This window comes from Tachypleus tridentatus, chromosome 8 (assembly GCF_004210375.1).
Source record: "Tachypleus tridentatus isolate NWPU-2018 chromosome 8, ASM421037v1, whole genome shotgun sequence".
In the NCBI taxonomy this organism is placed as follows: domain Eukaryota; kingdom Metazoa; phylum Arthropoda; class Merostomata; order Xiphosura; family Limulidae; genus Tachypleus; species Tachypleus tridentatus.
The window spans coordinates 71,651,280-71,673,707 of NC_134832.1; the positions used below are offsets into that span (position 1 = coordinate 71,651,280).

At 33.8% G+C, this 22,428-nt stretch overlaps 1 protein-coding gene across 1 annotated transcript in view; it reads right to left on the reverse strand.

Moving 5' to 3' along the window:
- The window catches only part of LOC143222636 (uncharacterized), a 177,772-nt gene that overhangs the window by 67,759 nt on the left and 87,585 nt on the right, over positions 1-22,428 (reverse strand). The window lies entirely within an intron of this gene.

A 22,428-nucleotide genomic window follows, 5' to 3' on the forward strand; every position in this document is an offset into this window, starting at 1 on the left:
ATGCTCGATATAAGCGTTTGCAGAAGGCTGGCTGGAATGTTTTTCCAAGTGGTGAAGATGGCTTCACGAAGATCATGTACCATTTCTATAGACTTCCCTTGCCACCCACCCCAAACATTTTCAATGGGGTTCAGTTCGGGCGAACATGCTGGATGGTCTAAAATAATCACGTTATTCGCCATGAAAAAAGTCCTTTGTCCTGCGGGCATTGTGGATTGCAGCGTTGTCCTGCTGAAAGATCCAGTCATTTCCACACAAACAAGGGCCTTCAGTCAATATGGATGCTCTCTCCAACATGCCAGTGTCGCCAGCTGCTGTTTGACGCCCCGGTTTAACCTGAAACTCCATTTTTCCATGGAAGGAGAAAACACCCCAGATCATGATGGAATTTTCTCCACTGTGTCGTGTAGAAAATGTCACCGTTGGGATATCCTTATCGTGCCAGTAACGTTGGAAGCCATCTGGACCATCCAGATTGAATTGAAACCTTCGTCCACTTTTCTACGTCCCATGTTTGGGGTTTTTCAGCAAAGTTTATCCGAGCTGTTTCGTGGCGTGAAAGTAGGCGTGGCCTTTGAAGACGTTTACGGTTTTTAAAGCCTTTCTCTCACATATGCCGTTTTATTGTTCTTGATCTGCATTCTGCGTCCGTAAGGGCCTTAATCTGGTTCGACGATCGGCTGGTGTCTTGCCGGACAACCCATCGAATCCCCCTGCTCAACGCTGGCAAAATTTTCTTTAGCCGACCACATGACATTTTCGTTCCGTATCCCTCATGCTTAAAATATTTTTATTTTTCCTTTTCTTATTTTCATCTTTCGAAGCTCTACTCAAATGAGTGGTCGAGTCTAACAACGCAAAATGCATATTTTTCTTTATGTTCATTGGACTTAATATTTTGGCCAGCAGTGTACCTGTGTACCAGCAAGGGAAAGCAAACAAGAAGAAAGGCTTTTCAAAAAGGAAGTAAATGGAGGGATGGCTAATATGAATCCTTCAAAACTAATATAATAGGTATAGCATTCATATCATCCCTACATTAGTGCACACACACAATAATTAACAATTCAATCACGATCGAGTTTCATTCAATTTTGTCTGTTAACATTCTACTACATTGTGTGTCTGTACTGTTTCGTAGGGATGATGCAAATGTCATCTATCTAGTCTGCATTGTTTTAAAGAATATATACGCAACTTATATTTCTTTCAAACGTTTCTTTAATGCTTTTTTAACCATTTTTATTATGCATTTTAACTTTGACTAAACGTTGCAAATGGACGGTTTGATAGTTCAGGACTTACAACGTTGAAAGCGGGTTTGATTCTCGCAGTGAGTACAGCACAGATAAGCCCATTGTTACAGTTTTACCCTTAGCAACAAACCAGGAATTATAAACTGCAACTGAAGGAAACAAAATGATAAAAAGAAAACATTTGTTTATTTTTTTTAGAGCAAAGCAACTTTGAGCTGTATGGGGTGGCACCGCGGGTAATTGAACCCTGGATTTTCGTATTTTCAGTCCGCAAAATTACCTCTGTCCTATCGAGGGACAAAAAAAGATATATCACAAAGCATATTCAAATACGTTCTCACATTTCATTGGAAAACTTTATAAACATGCAATTGTACATGTATTCATAACAAAGTTCGTATATATCATATACATAGAAAATTCTACTGGTGAGTCAGCGACAAGTTTATGGACTCACAGTATCAAAAACTGAGGTTCGATTCACTGCAGTGAATAGAGCGCAGTTAGCCCATTGTTTAGGTTTAAACTTAAAGCAACAAATACGCAAACAAATATATACGAAATGTTAAATATTTAAATGCCACAATTTACAAATCTGCGATCTTAAGATATGATGAATACCCTTCTACAATACAAGAGCAATAATTCATCGTATGCGGGCCAGCATGTTTCATACTGCAAAGTATTTGACAAAAGTGTGTTTGTATTTGCTTATAACTTGCGAAATGTTAGACCTTTGTCACAAAATCTGACGTGTATCCTTAAGCTTTCTTGAGGAGTAATATAGGGGGTCGTCCTTCAGAGTTCAGCCCACCCTGATTTTTCAGAGCATTGAATGGGTTCGTCAACTAATAATGCAAATTGCATCGTTTATCTTAAAATCACATTTTTATACGAAACAGCTAATTTGTTAGCCGCTGTTTAATCGCACTTAATCTAATGTCTGTGATTACATGTTAATGGTCGATACCGAGACTTACTTCTGTTGTAACAAGCTTCTGTGAAGTATAGCGAGGTCAAACGTAGGTTACACTTCTCGTCAAACATTACGTACACCTTAAAAATAATGTTTAAGGAGACCAAATACACAGAAGCCGAGAGAAGCTATATCGCATAACCAGACAAGTATGTAGTTGAATGAAGTTCATCTGATTTCACTTCTATAATATTTCTTCTGACAAAAGTACTAGGAGATATGCTCAGCCTCATAGCAACGACACTTTTTCAATTAGGGTATTACTCTTGGACTGAGTTGTGGTTTGCTTTAGGATTCTCGCGCTGTCCTAAATAGCCTACTGTATGAACTCTTTGCTTCCAGGAAAGAACTTCTGCGAAATGTTGTGCCTTTTCGTTCTCTGTAATTTAAAAACCTCGCTACACTAATATTATTTTTCAGGAAGTGTTGTGATATATATCCCCAGCCATCGGTCTAGACATGGCGGCACAAGACTGTTGAATGACTGAATATTCACCAGGAAACAAGTACTAACTATGGATACTATCTAATATTGAGCATAAAAGTTTTTTTTATTATCAAAGCGAGATCAAGCTGTGGTAGATTTTTACTTAACTCTACAGAAGACTGACTTACAGTGCTAAAGTTTCATTTCATTTTATATACAGTTGTTATTACTATATAGTGGTCTGACGCTATCAGCGATTTATTATTAAGTTGATAAGCGTGATTTTTATATTTCCATGTTTCAGGAGTAGACAAAGAAAACTTACGTTCACAATAAAACATCTTAATCGCTAAATCTGAAAAGAATACATTGGAAAAAAGAGAAAGCCTGAAAATGGTACATAATATTACACTTTTTACCTCTAAAACTAAACTTTTTTCAAGTATTTATGACAAAGTCGACACTAAAAACATCAACAATTACTCTGCAACAAACATGAGCGAAGTGAAGAATGTTTCTAGAGTACAAACCTACAGAAAGCGCTATCTGTGCTTTGCACACCACGAGTATCGAAACCGTGTTTCTAGCAAACATACCTCCGTGCGAAGAGTGATGTTAAAATATATAAGGTGAATAACAAAGAACGATGAAATTTATTCAACTAATATCGTTAAACACACACACACACTAGCATTAAACAGGGTTAGTTGTCGAGTGAAGAACTAGGGGGCACGTTCTTTCACGTCACTCGTCGTTAATTTCAAACAATAACAGCTGGAAAAACTCAACGACTAAAGCTTCAGTTAAGAACATTATATATAAAAAAATTGGATGATTTCTTTTCAGTAACTGTTTCTTGAAAATATAAAATACGAAGAAAGTTGGTTTCTTTGCAAAATAATTTGTGATGAAAGAACATCTTTAGTTTATTCTATCTAATGAAAGGGTTTCATTAAACTCTATTCAGCCATTTCCTCTTTTGGTTTATGCTTATCGTATCTGTCCAACTCCTACTTTTGTATAGTTAACAATTTTCATAGTTTTTCTTTTTCGTAAATATCTTCATACCCACACTTTTAACTTTTATTGATGTCATAAATTACCCTTGTAAACCATTTTAAAATTTTTAGTTTTATAATTTTCTCACGTCTTTGTTTCAGATTTGATTTTAATATTGTTTCAGTAGTGAGAGAACTAATAAATAACTTTTTCTTCAAGTTAGCTTCATGCTGTCATATACCGTCTCCATTCTATGTAATGTTTAATTAATTATGACATTAAGGAAATTTTAAAAAATCTTGTTAAGGATTAGGACAAAAACTTGATATAGGGTTGTTGAAATAGAGGGGAATCTTTTTAAATACACGATGAATGCTTTCCAAAGTTAACTGTTAACATCTTAAGTGTTTTTGAGAAATATTCCACTTAATTTTGCTATGTATTTGAAATACCTGAAAGTTTTAATAACAAATCACTCCTGATTTTGTCGTGGCTAACACAGTCTTAGAATATTTTAGGTTAAGTTTATAACCCATTGCCACCGTTTCTCATAGTACTTTAATTTCTGGGTAATATTTTTACTGTTTCTCACATTTCTTCACTTTTTCAATAGCCCCACTCCTAGTGTCAAAGCAGCATGTCTGCGGACTCACACCGCTAGAAACCGGGTTTCGATACTTGTAGTGAGCGGAACACAGACAGCCCATTGTGTAGCTTTGTGCTTAACTGGAAGCAAATAAACAAACTTTTCAATAAAGACATTTTAGATCACACATGCTTTGTTTTAAATAAATGTTTAAGTCAAATCAAATATAACATTAATAATCTGACTGCCAAGTAATGGTTTCCTATACAAAACAATGCTTTGAAAACCAGTTCAACACGTCACAATTAGAGAAGTTAATGATTGATTGTATGACAGGACGGTAGAAAAAATACACTAACCATGAGTAGGGAAATATATATGTGATGGCAAACTTTCCTTAACTTTATCTAACTCTGGACTTTATTTAAATGTCATACTGTCTTTAGCTGGGCAGAGTCTGATATCTTACTAATACTGAATTAGATAGCATATATTAAGTTTACTTATCTGAGTGGCATATCTTGTGCTAACTGTTGACCTGAGAGACATTTAATTATGTTAATATGCATATATAAATTACACGTTTATGTTCGTCAGAAGACATGTATCAAGTGCGTCAGTTCGAGTTTCTCACCTTGATTATGTTCATCCGTACGAGATATCTAAATGTGTTCAATTTCCAACTCTATTAATATAAATTATACATTTATGTTTATCAGAAAGGCCATAAACTGATTTAAGTAACCTGCCTTTAATTGTGTGAACTGCAGCAGAATGCATTTATTATATTTAAAGTGAGTACATGTTGTGTAAACTAAGTGTCCTGATTTCATTATATTAATTTGAAAATTCCCCACTGGGACAGCGATAAGTCTTCAAATGTCCACCACTAAGACCTGGGGTTCGATTCCCCTCGGTAGACACCGCAGATATTCTGCTGTAGCTTTGCTATAAAAAATACACACTAATATGAATTACTCCTTAGATGTGTTGATTCGAGTGTGACCCTTATTTTTATCTGAACTTTCACCGAGTTGATCAACTTGGCATATTTTACTTCATTGATCTAATTTGAATGATACGCTTTAATACCATTACCCATAATGCAATACGCTAACTGAATTAATTTGGATGTACTTCTGCATAAATCATTTACCTTCGAACATTCGGACTTTTGTTGTAAGCTTTCAATTGTAATAATCAGTACTTGTCTGAGCGAGGTATGTCAAAGAACAATAGTACCTTTTCTATCTCCTAGATAAATGAGACGAAATAGCCCTAAGAAAATCCCTGTTAGAGGATTCGAAAAAGTTAGGCTTAACGAAATAATGCTTTTTAATCATTGTAAGAATGAATGGCATATCAAGTTAGCTATATTCATTAATGGGTTCATTTTAGTTTTCTCCTCAGTAGGTAGCTTAATTGGATCAGAAGTTAATAATAAGCATTAAGGTACATTATTTATATATAATCAAATTCTATTACTTACTTGAAATAACGTCGGTTTTCAATCTATTGAGGTTATCGCATTATCGTCGTAAGCAAGAATCTAATTTTTAACTCAAGGAAGAAGTTTAACTGAAGACTTCATACAAACTAAATGTTCTAATAGATTTATAAAGGATATATCTTCCTTTATTTGAACGAAATGTGAATGCTCCCAATTAATTATTGTCCATTCCATAGTGCATTGCCGCAGGTTGACTTTTGGCTGGAAAATTTTAAAAAATCTTTCCTAAGAGAATATTCACACATCGAGATTACTTGAATGATAAATAGCTAAAGCCCTCAACACTTCAAATAAAGTATGGTTTTTAATGAAGCAGAAACACTGTACAACAATGTTTCTAGGCTAATAGGAGCCCGAAACCATATCCAAATTCATCCAGAAGCGATAACTCATCATTAATGTGAAGAGTACGGTTACGAAAAGTAGCCATCCAACCCAAAAAGGCCATAAAGATGAAGCAGGTCATATTTTTGATACCAGATGGTTAAATTTGTTTAGAAACAAATAAACAAACCATTAAAAAGACACTAAACGAATATTTACAAGCCAAAATTTCATAAGGTTCTAGCCACATTTCAAAATGAACTTTTTTTTTTATGAAAAAGATGACCCAACAAAGTGGAATCACAGCAATGTCTTTCGACTGTATAATATTAGCCCTGCTATTATTCTCCATGTACTTGTGGTTAAGGCACTTCATGCTCGTCCTTTCAACCACAAGGATGTTATAATTTGTAGTAAATCCCACATTTTGGGGTAGGTATGACGAAGTAGTTCGGGCGATTGACTCGCAATGTGTGGGATGCGTTTTCGAATTCCCGTGCTACCAAATATGCTTGTTCTTTCAGTCTGGAGGACGTTATTATGTTACGATCAATCTCACTATTCGTTATTAAAATAGTAGTATGAGAGTTGGAATTGGGTGGTGATGACTAGTTTCCTTCCCTCTAGTCTTTCACTGGTAAATTACGGACGTTAACGCAGATAGATCTCAAGTAACTTTGCATGAAACTCAAACCAAACCTCTCCTTTATTGGTAACAGTAACTCAAGAGTTGGCAATAGCAGTATTGACCAACTGCCTTCCCTCTTATTTACCACTTCCGAATTAGAGACAACTAGCTCAAACAGTCCTTGAATACCTCTGCGTGAAATTAGATAAACAAAATTTATCATTCCCTACTTTTTTTTGCGGGTTACAAAGAAAATTGTCGTATAGGTCAGTGATGCTTAAAACCAGGGGTCACCAAACTACTGCCAGCTGGCCGGATACGACCCTCGAGGTCATTTTGTCCGCCCCGCCAGCAGCTAGCCGCTTGGAAATAAAAAGTAACATTTCATCAAATGTCCGACTGTCATAACAAAATAAATCACACCGATGGTCGCTTTAAGCTGGTAAACACAAGACGTTATGATAAAAAGAAACAAGGCTGTCACGCGCATTTTTAACCTATATGAAACTTCTTTCGCCCTTGCTGCCCGTTTATTCATATCGAGGCACGTATCTATGAAAGCATTAAAATTTCGAAAACAAGTACAGACTGAACCCTCGTCCTATCGACTCGTCTTGAAAATTCAGCGGCCTAGGGTTAACGCTTCAGCAAGCTCATTTCTCTGAGTAGTAGGGTTATGCACTTTCCGTAACTCGTTCTTGGGTAAGTGTCGTGGCAAACGTACGTTTCAATATATTTTGTTTGTGCGTTTTTGGACCAGTACAATACTTTTCTCACAGCGTTCTGTGTTTTTCATTTTCAGATCCTGTTTTTTTCACACATCGTTATGGCTGCTTTTAAAAGAAGAAAAGTGGACTGAGTGTCGTGCTTTCAATGAAGAATGGGAGAAAAGTACTTTGTGGAAACAAAAAAACCAGAAACCTACTTGTGTTGTTGTTGTTTTGAATTAAGCACAAAGCGACACAATGGGCTAGCTGTGCTCTGCCCACCACGGGTATCGAAACCCGGTTTTTAGCGTTGTAAGTCCGCAGACATACCGCCGAGCCACTGGGGGGCGCTACTTGTGTGATATGCACCAAAAGTGTTGCCGTTTTGAAAGAGTACAATCTTCGGCGTCACTATGAAACAAAACATCTATCAACATATTTGAAAATTTCAGGAAAGTTTCGTTCTGAGAAATTTGAATCCATGATACGTGTTTTTTAATCTCAAAAGAATCTCTTCACGAGAAAGTTTGCTGAAAATGAATCTGTCACTCGTACAAGTTACAAAACAGTGCATAGGATGGCAGAGCGAGGAAAACCTTTTACTGACGGCAACTTTACCAAAGAGTGTATGATGGAAGCAGCAAATGAGCTGTGTCCTGAAAAAGCCAATTTCTTTGAAAGTATCAGCCTTTCAGCAACTTCAGTTGTACGGAGAGCAGAAGAACTTGGAGAGAACATTGCATTACAGATACGCCAAAAAGCTAGAAACTTCCTATGATATTCTCTGGCACTGGTTTGTTTTTTTATTATATGTGTGTATTGCATGCTACTCCCACATGGCTAATGTGGCATCCTAAACTTAGTGTTAAGTCTTTTACAGAGAGCTTTCATTCTAGCTTATGAGAATAATTGAACATAATGACCATGCGGCCCGCGTTTCTCATTCCCCAAGTAATCTGGCCCCCTGTGAAAAAAGTTTGGTGACTCCTGCTTAAAACGGAATTTTGCTGCTGAAATACTATTACTTCAACTGAAAATATTATGTATTCTGCGCAGTTATTTGTGTTGGATAAGGAGCATTATTATGTATTAACCATAAAATGAGATAGTAAATGAGAGACGATTTATACTGTCGCTTGTTTCATGGGTGACACTACACGCGTTTCGTCCCAGCTCGTTACGTACATACAATGATAACCTAATTACCAATTACTCAACTTTTGAGTTTAAAATTAGAGATGGAAAACAGTAATAGCATTGCTTGTAAAATACCCAAGAAATAAATTTGGTGTTACTGCTTAATTTACGCAAGGTAGCATGACAGTACAGTTTCTGAAACTCAGAAAACGAAAGTACATTTTGCATATTTCCACTGAAATAAAACAACGTTATGATTATTTCTAAGCCTGAAGAGTAGCGCAACTGTATACGTGAATTGCAAACGATTTGATGCCAACAGTATTCTGACCTTGTTATTTTTCGTGGTCTTCATTTGTCCTCTTCACTCTTGGTTTGGTGATGGAGGGCAACGCTTCAATGTTACTTTTACAAGGTATCGTCAAACCCTCAATTCACCTTAAAACTATCAGGAATGACATACACACACACAAGGTTTTTATCAAAAGAAAATGTCAAGTTGTAACACGATCCTAAACTATGTAGCCATCTTTTTATTATTTCCCTTTTGTTTTTTCTTAATTCTTCCCGGTATCCGACTGACGTTTGACATCTCTTGTTATTGATCCTGTTGTACAACCATTATCCTTACAAACCAACAAGGTAGAGACAGTACAAATAGGACAACGAATACCTTGGAAACCACGAAATCTACAGGTCAACTCTAAACTTACTAAATGTTGACTACAACTGAGAGTCATCTCTTAAGTTTAATTAAAACAGTAAATTAGCCTAAAATATGCCAAAGGCAGAAATATGACCAAATATTTAAAACTAATGTAAATCTACTGTGTATTTAAAGTAAACATTACAGTAAAAAGACCACTTTTCTTTGTATGCGTGTGGTTGTTCGAAAAAAGGTAAATGTAAGATAATAATTAAAACTTTAACTGTGGACACAGATGTGAAGAAAACAAATATTGTTTATGGAAGTCCAACAGCTGGTTTAGTTACTTTATAGTTCATTCTTTTACTTTCTTGTTTATAACCCCAAAGTCAGACAATGATTTGTGTACGTCAGCTCTCTGCAAGTAAGAACACCTTGTTATAAGCCCTCAGCTTTTGATGAACCAGCAGGGGACAAAGAATATGCGCATGACTATGAGAGAAAATGAGAGTGGGTGAGTTAAAAAGTACAGACAAAAATCCTCATGTATTTTTAATGGCGATTTTATTTCTTAACGATAAAAAGTAGACAAACAAAAAATGTTTAGTAATTTTTAAATCAAATTACTTCTTTGTAATGTCTTTATTTTTATAGTAATTAAACATTTGTGTATTTTATGTCTGGTTTTACTGAAAAAGTAATTGATATATTAAATTGAAAGCATTTTACCTACAAGTTATTCGATATAATTAAGCTTATTTTATTTAGATTATTATTAAACACATAAAACAGAGAATGAAGAAGAATTTCTAAATTTCTCTGTAATTTAGTTTATTCCAAGGGTTCAGACTGATTCCAATCATAGGATTAATACAATGTAAAGCGCATGATCGCAAAGGTGTGACCCATGAAACCAATCGTATGCGCTTATCTTTCTGTACACTTGTACAACATGCTAGGGGCCTGGCATGGCCTAGCGCGTTAAGGCGTGCGCTTCGTAATCTGAGGGTCGCGGGTTCGCGCCCGAGTCGCGCGAAACATGCTCGCCCTCCCAGCCGTGGGGGCGTTATAATGTGACGGTCAATCCCACTATTCGTTGGTAAAAGAGTAGCCCAAGGGTTGGCGGTGGGTGGTGATGACTAGCTGCCTTCCCTCTAGTCTTACACTGCTAAATTAGGGACGGCTAGCACAGATAGCCCTCGAGTAGCTTTGTGCGAAATTCCAAAAAAAACAAAAAAAAACGACATGCTAGAGGGAATGACGAGAAAATGGTGGCCTCCAAAATCTGTCAATATATAAATTAATATATTAATACTTAATTGCGGAATTTCGTTAAAGATACCTTTTATCGATGTTCTAGCGCCCACTTATCGTTTTTTTTTTTTTACCAGTTCCGGAATTCTGATATTTTCAGAAGGATTCCAATATCTGATGAATTATAATTCGACTTTGAGTTTCCTGATAGCCAAAGTTTCTCAAATACTTAAATCTTCATTACTGGTCACTGCACATAATTCCAGTAATGAACACTGCAGTCTTCCTTCAACTGTGATCACCAGAATGAGCACGAATAACATCGGAGACTAGTTCCAAGGTACCAAGAATGTCGTTTTTATAAAAGGTCGAATAACCTTATTTTTACCACCTGTGGGTGTACACAAACATGAATTAAAATTTGAGATTACTAACCTATACTTACATGGTTCTTGTTCTACAAAAAATAAGTTGTGTTCAGCACTAAGCGAAATAATTCTAATTCTTTTAATGTAAAGTTTTGAAACCCATTCGACGTCTGTAGTTATGCCATAAAGCTTAAAACTAGTGAAAAAATTCTGAATGATCTACTGTTGACCTTAACAGTTCTAATTATACGTAGTTTTTGTTTTTCACCAACATCCATGTCCCCTAGTGGCACAGTGGTATGTCTGCTGACTTACAACGCTAGAATCTAGGTTTAGATACCTGTGATTGGCAGAGCGTAAACAACCCACTGTGCAGTTTTGTGCTTTACTTCAAACCAACAAACCGGATTATAAATTCTTGAAATATAAACAGGAGCGAATCCGTACACTAACCCAAATATTCCCCGCACTTTAAGCTGTGGGTCTGTCATGTAAAATAGAGATAAAAACACTAAACATACTTTTTTCTCTTTTTGAAGAAGAAAGTAACAGCTTTACATATTTGAAGCTGAGTGCGTCAGCACTTCTAATGATTGGCATGTTCTGCTGACAGAGCTTTTGAACATCCACAGAGAAAGCTAGCCGAACACCATGCCCAAGATTTGACAGACATTTTACCACAGTTGACCTCCTAGTCACGTACGTTAAATGATAGTGAAGTAATATTAATTAAAATTCCTAATGTGTCCACCAGTCAGCTTAGATAATCACATAGTGAAGTGATGTCTAATCAGTCAGCTTATGTAAAAACTCATCCAGTAATATTGACAAAAATTTCTAATATTACGTACAGTCAGATTACATAAAAACAATGAAGTAATATTAACCCAAATTTCATATATATGTTTACCAGTCAGTTTTTATTGTTTATAACATACGCACAAAATCGGATTGAAAGAAAATATACTTTGAAAATCATCGTTTTATATTTGGTAAATGTAGTTTTGAGGTTCTATCTTACGTATCCGCTCCTCCCATCCCAGTGGCACAGCAGTATGTCTGAAGACTTGTATCGCCATAAAGCGGGTTTCGATGCCCATGGTGAGCAGATCACAGATAGCCCATCGTGTAGTTTTGTGCTTAACTTCAAACAAACAATTTTATATATCATGTTTGGATTATCCATCAAGAAATAATACCAGTGTGTTATATTATATATATTATATCGTTACTTGTTTATTTATTATGAAATATTTTTATACTTCATTTTGTAGCCATTTTTAGCGGATAATACTGGCTCTTGGCTACGGTAATTAAATTTACTTTTAGTTATGCCAGTCGTTACAGAAAATGAGAAAATTATACTCTGAATGTCACTGAAACTCAGTTTCCCAGATAAATGAAGCGTAAGCTCCTGTAAATTAGGGATAACCTAACTGATTCTACACAGATTACACTTTATTACGAGTGATATTTCAAGTAAAACTGCAGTTTCTAGTTACTACCAGAAAGGTGACTGAACACTGACCTTTACTGAACAGTTATCAGTTTACATAGCTAGAATGTAGCATCCAGGTTCTCGTGCACCAGATTCTACCATTTGCCAAAAACTGGTGACATTATACGACGTAAGCTATGCCGAGATGAATTCAACTTTTCTCTTACTATGACATCATAAATGATCTTGTGACAACTTGAAAAAAATGTTATAAATGTGTAACACTTCGTAAAGAAAAACAAGAAATATATATTCAACATAATACTACAGATCGGAGATATGCAATACATATTTAAAAACTATGAAATTTCACCATTACACAGATATAAAACATGTTTACTGTGAGTTTTCTTTTCCTAAAGATAGTCCAACACAGATATATTTTAAGTTTCCATTATTCATTTCAATGTTTTAATTCCATTACATTTCGAGATCACTCCTGTGAAAGCGTAATTAATTAGGAATTATGTAATCAAACTTTGGCCAAACAAATACAGCTGTTTGGTTATTTTATATTTCTATAACGTCGTATCTTACAAACCAAGAAGAATAAAGTGTCAGGGAAAGGTTTATTTTGTCATACAGATGGCATGTGTTTAACAAGTTAGCAGACGCGTGGTTAATTTTCCAACAAAAACATAATTCTTAAAAAAAATTATAGTAAATGAGCATATAATTAGTGCTAAGATAAGCAAAAGTTATTCCAGTTGAAGATAGATAGCTTAAAACATTCAAACTAAAACAAAGTATATATCGGTAAGATCAGGAATGTGTCACAACAATCGGAATGAAAACATATTTTAACATTTAGTTAGAAAAAAACAACTTTGTTAATCCCCCCTTTATTCATGTAAATACTTTGATATTCAAGATATATCTGAATATGTGTTTTGATAAAAAACAACTCATCTTTCCCTTTTACTTGCTTGTTTGTTTCGAATTTGCTTTTATACAGTTGGATGCACTTTATGTTGCAGCACAGTATGATTTGTCTAAGGGTAGGAATATAAACATCGTATTTTCAAGTTAAACTTAAGGATTATTTTATAAAGCGGAAATCTGAGGTATGAATAGAAAGAACATTTAGGCTTTAGCGTAACATAATGGTAGGAATTTTAAAAGGTGAACTAAAAGATGATTTAGTAGTTCAGTACATTTGATATAGCACTCGCATGATCCGTCTCGTAAAAAATATTAGCAGATGTACAACATAAAACAGGTTCTGATTTGCACTATACCTAAGATAAATGTTTTTGGAACGCTAGCTCTTTCGTATTGAAATAATACTGTATATTCATTCAAATAAATTTAAGGAAATGTTAAAGTATAACACAAAATTTTATAACACTTCTTATAAATGAACAGAAAAGCTATTTTGTAGTGAAAATTTAGTCACCAAACCATCGTAATATTTCTAATACTATCTCATGATAAGTGCTGATATATATACAGCGCATCCAGTATTTTACTAAGTTTCTCAAGCACTTTCAAAAAGGTGTAAACATAACTTTCATGAAATAAAACATTTCTACCACAATAAAGTAAAATCTGCTTTCATTTGTAATATATCCAAATACAAAAATACCTCTATTTCTAATATTCAGATATAACTAGTTCTCAGCATTTGAATACATTAAAACATTTAGCAATTAAAATAAAAACAGCTATTTTAATATACTCAAATTATTTATCCTTATAATTACAATTATGTATTTGGGTGGTTACCGCCTCAAATACTTGGATGACTTATAAAAATCAAAAGACATAGGTTTTACAAATAAAAAGGTATATCTTTATATATCACTAAGCTTAGTATGTAGGAGTAACACTAAAAAATAACAGACGCCGCATTCAATCTCTTACCATCTAATATTTACCTATAACTGCTAAATTTATGTTAGAAGTCTTGTTTGAGCACTTAATTGCCATTATCGCATGTTTCACAGCTTGTGAGACTCCCACTATCAGGGAAAAGTGTTGCTGAAGAAGAGAACTTCAAACTAACTAGAGAGTAAATGAGTTCATCTTTTATTTTGTTCTTCTCCCATGCCAGCCAAAAAATGAGCTGCGTTTTCGCAATGGCTTTATTACGAAAGAAAAGCATTTTAACAGTACTTGGGAACAGGATATAACTAAACACGGTTGTTCTTCAAAAGTATCGATAGACCAAGAAAATAATGGCCACCGCATTCAATCTATTACTCTATGATGCTTAAAAATAACTGCTAAAGTTCTAGCCGTACTTGAGCATCTAATTGCTACTATAAAGTGTTTGATAACTTGTGACCAGATTTTAAACTTTTGTAAAACATGAAAATAATATATGCTTATAAACTGAACCCACTGTTAAGTAGTATTTTTCTTTCTATTATTTCCACGCTTAATTTTGTGGTGAAATAATAGAAAGAAAAATACTACTTAACAATGGGTTCAGTTTATAAGCATATATTTTCATGTTTTACAAAAGTTTAAAATCTGGTCACTAGATGACAGAACAAATTATTCTTATATAATGACCATTTGTAACTTTTCATTGCACAAACATATGCTTCAAACGATTACAGTAAAAATAAAGAAAGAAGGAAACAATAACCTATATTAATGTTCAAGATATCAAAGATCAAATAATTATTCAAACTTACAGATCTGTATACAAGTTACTGATGTCCAACTTTAAAAATACCAGTTTCTTAATTAGCAAAACAATACATCAGGCGTGGGCAACTTCATGGCCAGTGGATAGCACAATTGTGGCCAGCTCCAGAATCAACTTTTAACAATCATTTATTTTTTATCGCAAATTTGGCAATCAGCAACTGCACTGCCTCACGTCATTGCTAATGTCGTGCGCTTCATCACTGCCACAGACTCTGCCATTTTGTAAAGTCAGTCTGGTTTAAATGTTTGTTATCAAGTGTGCGTTGTTTTGCATGCGCTTGCAAATATTTTTATTATGCAACTTTCAAATTTTAAACATATTTTGTTTTTAATCCCATAACATGGATAAGTAAGTGGATAACTCGAAAACAAAAGAATCCAAATAATGGTGAACACTCGAAAAAAAAAGACAATTTAATTGATTGTGGCATTACCGCCGAAAAGAGAATGGCGTGTGACTGGAAAAATGTGAATCGAGAATTTAATAAAAGTTGGGAATTGAAATTTGCAGTGATTGTTATACAAAAGGCACATTGGCTTGTTATTTGTTTCAAAGTTTTTAGGAATAAAGTATACAACCTTAAGCAACACTAATTATTTTCACAACAAATTTGGTGTAAAATTTCCAGTTGATAGCAAAAATCGTATGAATGAAATTAGCCGTCTGAAAGCATAACTTCATGAACAAAAGGGAGGCCTGAAAAATGTTTATCACCGATAGAACTAGTTACGTTAGCTAGCTATGAAATAGCTCGGATTTTAGCTCAAAAGAAGAAATTTTCTGATGCTGAGTAAAAGAAATATTGATTATGGTCATTCAAAAATAAAATAATTTGCAATTAAGACGAAAAACAATTGTCCACAGAATGATAGAGTTAGCAAAAGACAGAAAATCAGTTGCTTGAACAATTAAAAGACTATTTTTCTTTAGCACTAGATGAGTCAACAGATGTTAGTGACACTGCACAGTTGATATTTTGGGTTCGATATGTAACTTCAGATCTTCACGATGAGATAAGAAATGTCTGGCCGTTGTGGATTACGAGATTGAACATGTGGAAAAGACATCTTTGAAAAATTTCAAAAAATTCAATCTGGATTTTAAAAAAACTGGTTTCTGTCACAACAGATGGTGCTCCTGCCATGACTGGGGCAAAACTAGGATTTGTTTCTCTTTTGAAGCAGCATTTAATTGAAAATAATGTGAAGTCCACGCTGCCATCTTTCCAATACATTTTGCATCTGGAAAATTTGTGCTCAGGTGTCTAAAAGTGATGAATTTAAAAATCTGATGTACACTATATATGTAAAAACGGCTGGTTTGGGTTGAGAAACATTTTTATGAAGAGGAGCGAACAACGTTTCGCTCTTTGAAGAAAAGCAGTGACTGTACTTTTGATGATCTGATTTTGCAAATAGATGGTTAAGTAGAGGAAAAGTCTTGGAACGATTTACTTCCTTATTTTCTTAAATAAAAGAGTATCTTGTTGAAAAAGGTATGAAAAAAGGTATTTAGTTGTAGTTAAATGTTCTTCTTGAAAAGCTTTGACTACTTATGTAATAATTTTTGTATGGTTTTGTGTTATCCCCTGCCTTCTTCTTGCACTTTTTAACATGTCATTCCTATATAATACTTCATTTTCATATTATTTATTAATTGTATATGTATGTATTGATAAAATAATAAGTTCGTTTCCACCACTATGTTTTTTACTTACAACTTAATGCTATGAACAATTTTAAAAAAGTGATATTGGTTTTATGAAATTAATATAAAAAACGAATATGCGTAAAACTGCACTGTAATAATACTTTCTAAAATCTCATTAACGTACTATCTTCCTTTGGAGGAAGACAGCATAGTGTATTTTATAACAGTATGTTATGTTTACAAATTGTAATATGTAATAATTCAAAGAGAATAACAAACGCGTTAAATATTGGCTGTTAAAAGACTGGAAAGGTCGATAATAAAGTGTTATATGTCTCTGGAGAACAAGTTAGGAAATTTTAGGTTTTACAGTTCAAGTTTTTACGAAAGGGTTTGGACTTCTTAATATACCGCAGATGACGCAATAAAATTCAAAGGTTCTGTTAACATAATCCATGATAAACAAAAGATACTAGTGATAGCAGACTATAAAGAGCAGTAATACCTCTGTAGTGGGATGTTAACTGTCATCACGGACAAGCTAACAGTACCAGAGAAATGTTCGATGGTTAAATGGGTAGGCGACGAAGCTCGGTATGATTCTGAGGAAGAGCACTGGCAATCAATATTTACTGAAACAAGAGTCAACGTATGTAACATTCTAATCCTCTGTGACGTTGTAAACAAGATTTTTATAATAATAATAATATTTTAATATTCTGGTTTCATTACTTTATCTAAATACTAGTCGTTTATAAATATAAATTTTTCTTTCGATTACATCTTACTATCACGTACATGTTATTTAGTATTATGATTCCTATCTATGAATAAAAGCTATATGTTCAATGTACGCCTGGACACAAACAAATCATACAAAGTAAAACTAAGGGGTTGACAATAGTAAGTTTAAGCAAACTAATTAAAACACAAGAAGTAAAAAGATGCAGCACAGAAGTGCATAAGTTTACACTTGAGAGAAATCAATTCAAGAGAAATTATTTATATATAACGAAGAAATAAATCATATCAAGTAACATACTTATTGTTTTCTTCAAATATTATAAAACTAATGAATTAGTTGATAAATACACAGTTCACTAATGTAACAAATGAGAATTAACAAGTGTAACTAATATACACACGTCTCACTAGCTGTGAAATTCGTGGTTTTTATGATTTACATTATCTAGTGTTTTACATTAACTAATACACACATTAATCAGTGATGACGAGAAAACCTACTTGTAGAGAAAAATATATACGTAAAATCGGCTGATTTGGGTTGAAACGTTGTTCGCTCCTCTGGATAAAAAATTTTCTCAACCCAAACCAGCCGTTTTTACATATATATTTTTCTGACACACACATTGATACTAAATGTAACGCAATTGGCCTATCAGCTACAGCTTTTTGCAACCTTGCCTTCTGAACTAAGTATAATTGGACTCCTACTCTCGTAAACAGCAAAGAATGAGTACTTTTCAAATATATAAAAACTAATATGAAGACAAACATCGTGAAGAGAATGGGGGATTGTACGAGGATACAAAATAAACGGATACTTCCCGCGCTGCGTTTGAAAAGCCAGGCACGCAGGCAAAGCCCAACATTCACCTCTGAAATGACAGGAGAACAGATATGAATAATGATGATGCCAAATTTTATTTTACAAGAAAAATATTTCACACTGAAATGTTATGAACTAATCACACTATCATTCACATTTCAAAATGTGACGTAACGTATAGAATAAAAATGTAGATTTACCACATTTGTTCAGTGACTCCTAGCACAGCTGAAATGCACAACAATTAATTTTAGTGGTGAGCGTTATAACTACTTTAAATTTCTGGCTCTGAGTGAAACCAAGAGTGCAAAACAATTAACATTTTTAAAATCCAAAAATAATTTAAATTCATAGATTAAACATTTCCCGTTACTGGGGACAGATACTTTTGTTTGTACAACTATATAAAATGAATAAGTTGAAACAAACAGCGTGAATGAAAAGAGCTGTACAATAATATAAAATCAATGAATATAGTGTGTGTGGTTTCTTATAGTAAAGCCCCATTGGACTATGTGCAAAATCTACCGAGGGGAATCGAATCCCTTATTTTAGCGTTATAAATCCAAAGACTTATTGCCTTCTCACTGGAGTATGAATATAGAGACAAAAATCGTGAAGAGAAAGGTGATTGTTCAAGTATAATGCATAACATGAAAAGATATAGAGACAAACATTGTGAAGAGAAGAGATTGTTTATGTATGGAAGGAGGTAATAAATAGTTAGCAAGAAACTAAAATGCAAAAATCCAGAATAACTGGATAGGATCATTGAATTAATTTTATTTGCTACTGATTTGCGAACCTCTTTTAAGAACTGAATCTATACGCATGAATTAAAAGTAACTCGTTTGCTATACAGCAATGGATAAAATTCTCTACTATTCATAAGACCGATACAGATGCAAGTGTAAATACCAAACACATGTTTCAATCATGTTAAAGGTACGTAGGTCTTAACACATAAGATAGATGGTTGTATGTGAGGAAGTCTTCCAAGTGTTTACATCCAAAACGACAATCAAATCCTGGCCCAAAGGAGCTGTACGTTTGATCAGTACTAATTTAAATACATTTAGTGGTAATCTAGAAGCGTGGGAAGCGAGCAGCTAACTTTGATGCTACACTCCTGGTAGCAAGTAAACAGTCAATAAAAATGGTTTCTACGTGATTGACAGAGAAGTCATTTTCCTTAAAGGAGAACATTGGATATTTGGATGACAGCAAGATGTATCAAATGTTATTTGGCTCAGATACAAAATAAGTGGTTTCAATATGAAAAATCCAAACTTGTATAGATATCACAGACGTAGGACAATCAGAGTATATTATCTTTGTGGCTAAAACATTATTGAATCATACCATTTTAATTACGTAATGTAAATTTAATGATTCCACGTTTCGAAATTTAGCTTAAAAGTAATTTGAAACTAAATTTCAGGGGATATTTGACAAACCCAGATTTAGATTTTCAATCAGTAAAGAGAGAAAAAATAAAGTACTGTATTTCTTACTTTAATTTTTTTCACATTTCTCTATGCCATCTCTACTGTCGATTAATTTGGTTTGGTATGAATTTCGCCCAAAGCTACACGAGGGCTATCTGTGCTAGCCGTCCCTAATTTAACAGTGTAAGACTAGAGGAAAGGCAGCTAGACATCACCACCCACTGGCAACTCTAGGACTACTCTTTTACTAACGAATAGTGGGATTGACCGTCACATTATAACGCTCCCACGGCTGAAAAGGCGAGCATGTTTGGTGTGATGGGATTCAAACCCGCGACCCTCAAATTACGAGTCGGGTACCTTAACCACCTGGCCATGCCGGGCCTTCAAAAGTTGATCCTGCAAAACAATGCAATGAAGGAAAATACATGAACTGTCCGATATTTCTTACAAGCAGTTCACCCTGTTAAGTAAAACAGTCAAAACTTTCGAACTCTAACACTGGAACAGCAATGCAGTGAACACACGCCAATTATTTGAAATTCAGCATAAACAATTTATTCTGCAAAGTAATGTAATAAAATATAAATTTAAAATATATACACACACAAACTGTTTCACATTACTTATTAGTAGTTTTAGGAGATGTAAAAATTGTCAAATTTGAAAGATATAGAACAAAGCTCTCAAACTATATTACTATTATTAACTCTGAACTATCGATAGAGTAGGTTTAAAACGATAAATTTAAAAGAAACTTCTACAACCAATTCGTTCTTCAGTGTAATTGTATTATAAAAATAGTATCCTTTTCACACAGAAACGACTTATTTTATGCAAAGAACATTGAGCTTTAATACAAAATCACCTTAACTAAAAAATTACCAGTCACTTAAGGTCATATAAGCCGTAATATATCATGTGAGTTGTCCGAGAAATTAAATATGTACTGGTATTTCAAATACATACCGTTATTTTTCGCTAATTGGATTGCATAACGTTGCATTTATTTAGATTTAAGCACAAACCTACACAATAGGTTATCTATATTGTGCTCAGCACGTGTATCAAAACTCAATTTTTTAACTTTATAAATCCACAGACTTGCTTCTGCGCCACTGGTAAGAACTTAAATTACGCGACACTTAAAAAGATGATCAGTTAAACATAATAAATTATTCATTTCCAAGACATTTAATTAAAATGTTATTATTAATATATCAATTTTACTTAGCTCTAATACTTACGGTCTATCACTAGCCACAGCTCATATTATTGCATTTGTAATTTAATATTTGTAAAAAGAATTCCATGAACGATTACAATTATTCTAATCGTTAAAAATGTTAAACATGTGCAAAAAACACCCAACAACATAGAATTACAGATAACTAAAAAAATATACGAATGTTCAAATAACGTAATTATTAAACATCAATAGCACGAGTCGAAAATCGATAAGATATATACAGTGATGATATTTAGTTCTGTTCTCATTCTTGTCTAACTACACAAAATCAAATACTTAGTCACCAAAATATGCTTTCTAAAAGTTTTTAAAACTAAAAACCGTCTTCGACAATGTTGATACCGTGAGTACTCACCCCATCTTTAAAATAACTAATTTAAACTTTTATTAACTCAACAAAATTCTAATACATTACACCTGAAAGTTATTTTGAAACTCAAAACCTAAACACAATAGAACGTGTTTTCTTTAAAATATAAGTTTAAACATCTATTTACCTTCATAAAGCAATACAAACAATACTCTGAAGTCTCCTGAGAAGACAACAGTAAGGACTTACAAACTTAATTTTAGATCCTGAATTTTAAGCACTATCGAATTTATATTGGAAAACTGCTTACCAAACTATATTGTAAAAACTTTCAATATTTACACTTTAAGAACAAATTTTTAGCCCATCCAATGACAGTACCCTGGAGAGAACTACGCAGATATAACCTTAAAATAAGACCACACGAAAAGCAAACAGTTTACATAAAAGCAGCCTCGACAGACAAACATGCGTCTTCTCAAATTATATTATTTGTGAAACTTCACATTTTTCAGTACACAGTGCAAGATTGAAAATCAAACAAATGTTTTCCCTTTGTTCCTTAAGCCCTGATTATGTAGGATAAAATACTGGAAAGTACAGTAGCTTTAAATGTTTCTCTGTGAATGAATACCACAGTGATGTTTAGTTTCTAGCCATAGTATAGCGGCTCATAGAATGGCTCCGAGTTGGATTTTTTCCGAGTGCAAACTTTTAGCTCATAAATCCGCTATTTGTTGACCGATTTGAGATCTTATGATAGTCTAAAAATAAGGATGTCAAACCCTTTTCTCGATGTATTTGATCACGCCCAAGGTCTCAGATGAATTTATTCTAATTCTGGCTAAATTTCAAGTACCGCAGCTACTGAAGACTTTCTTGTTATACATTTATCGAATGGAAAAGTAACAGTTAAGTAACCATAATTTCGATTTATGTTCATATTTTAATAACCGAAACCTCAATTAACCACTCAGCATGAATCACTGCCTTTGCTGCTTCGAGGTTGGTGATAAATATATTAGTCATCTATGTTTCAGAACAATGATTCATAGTAAATTAATAAATGCATATATCTTTTCAATGTGTTAATAAACTAATCACAGATAGTCCATTTTGTAGTTATGTCTAATAGTAAACAAACTGAACACCTGTAAAACGAATGATTCATAAAACGTAAAGCCCTAACTGCAAGTAACTTATGATTTTTTTATTTTATTGAATGA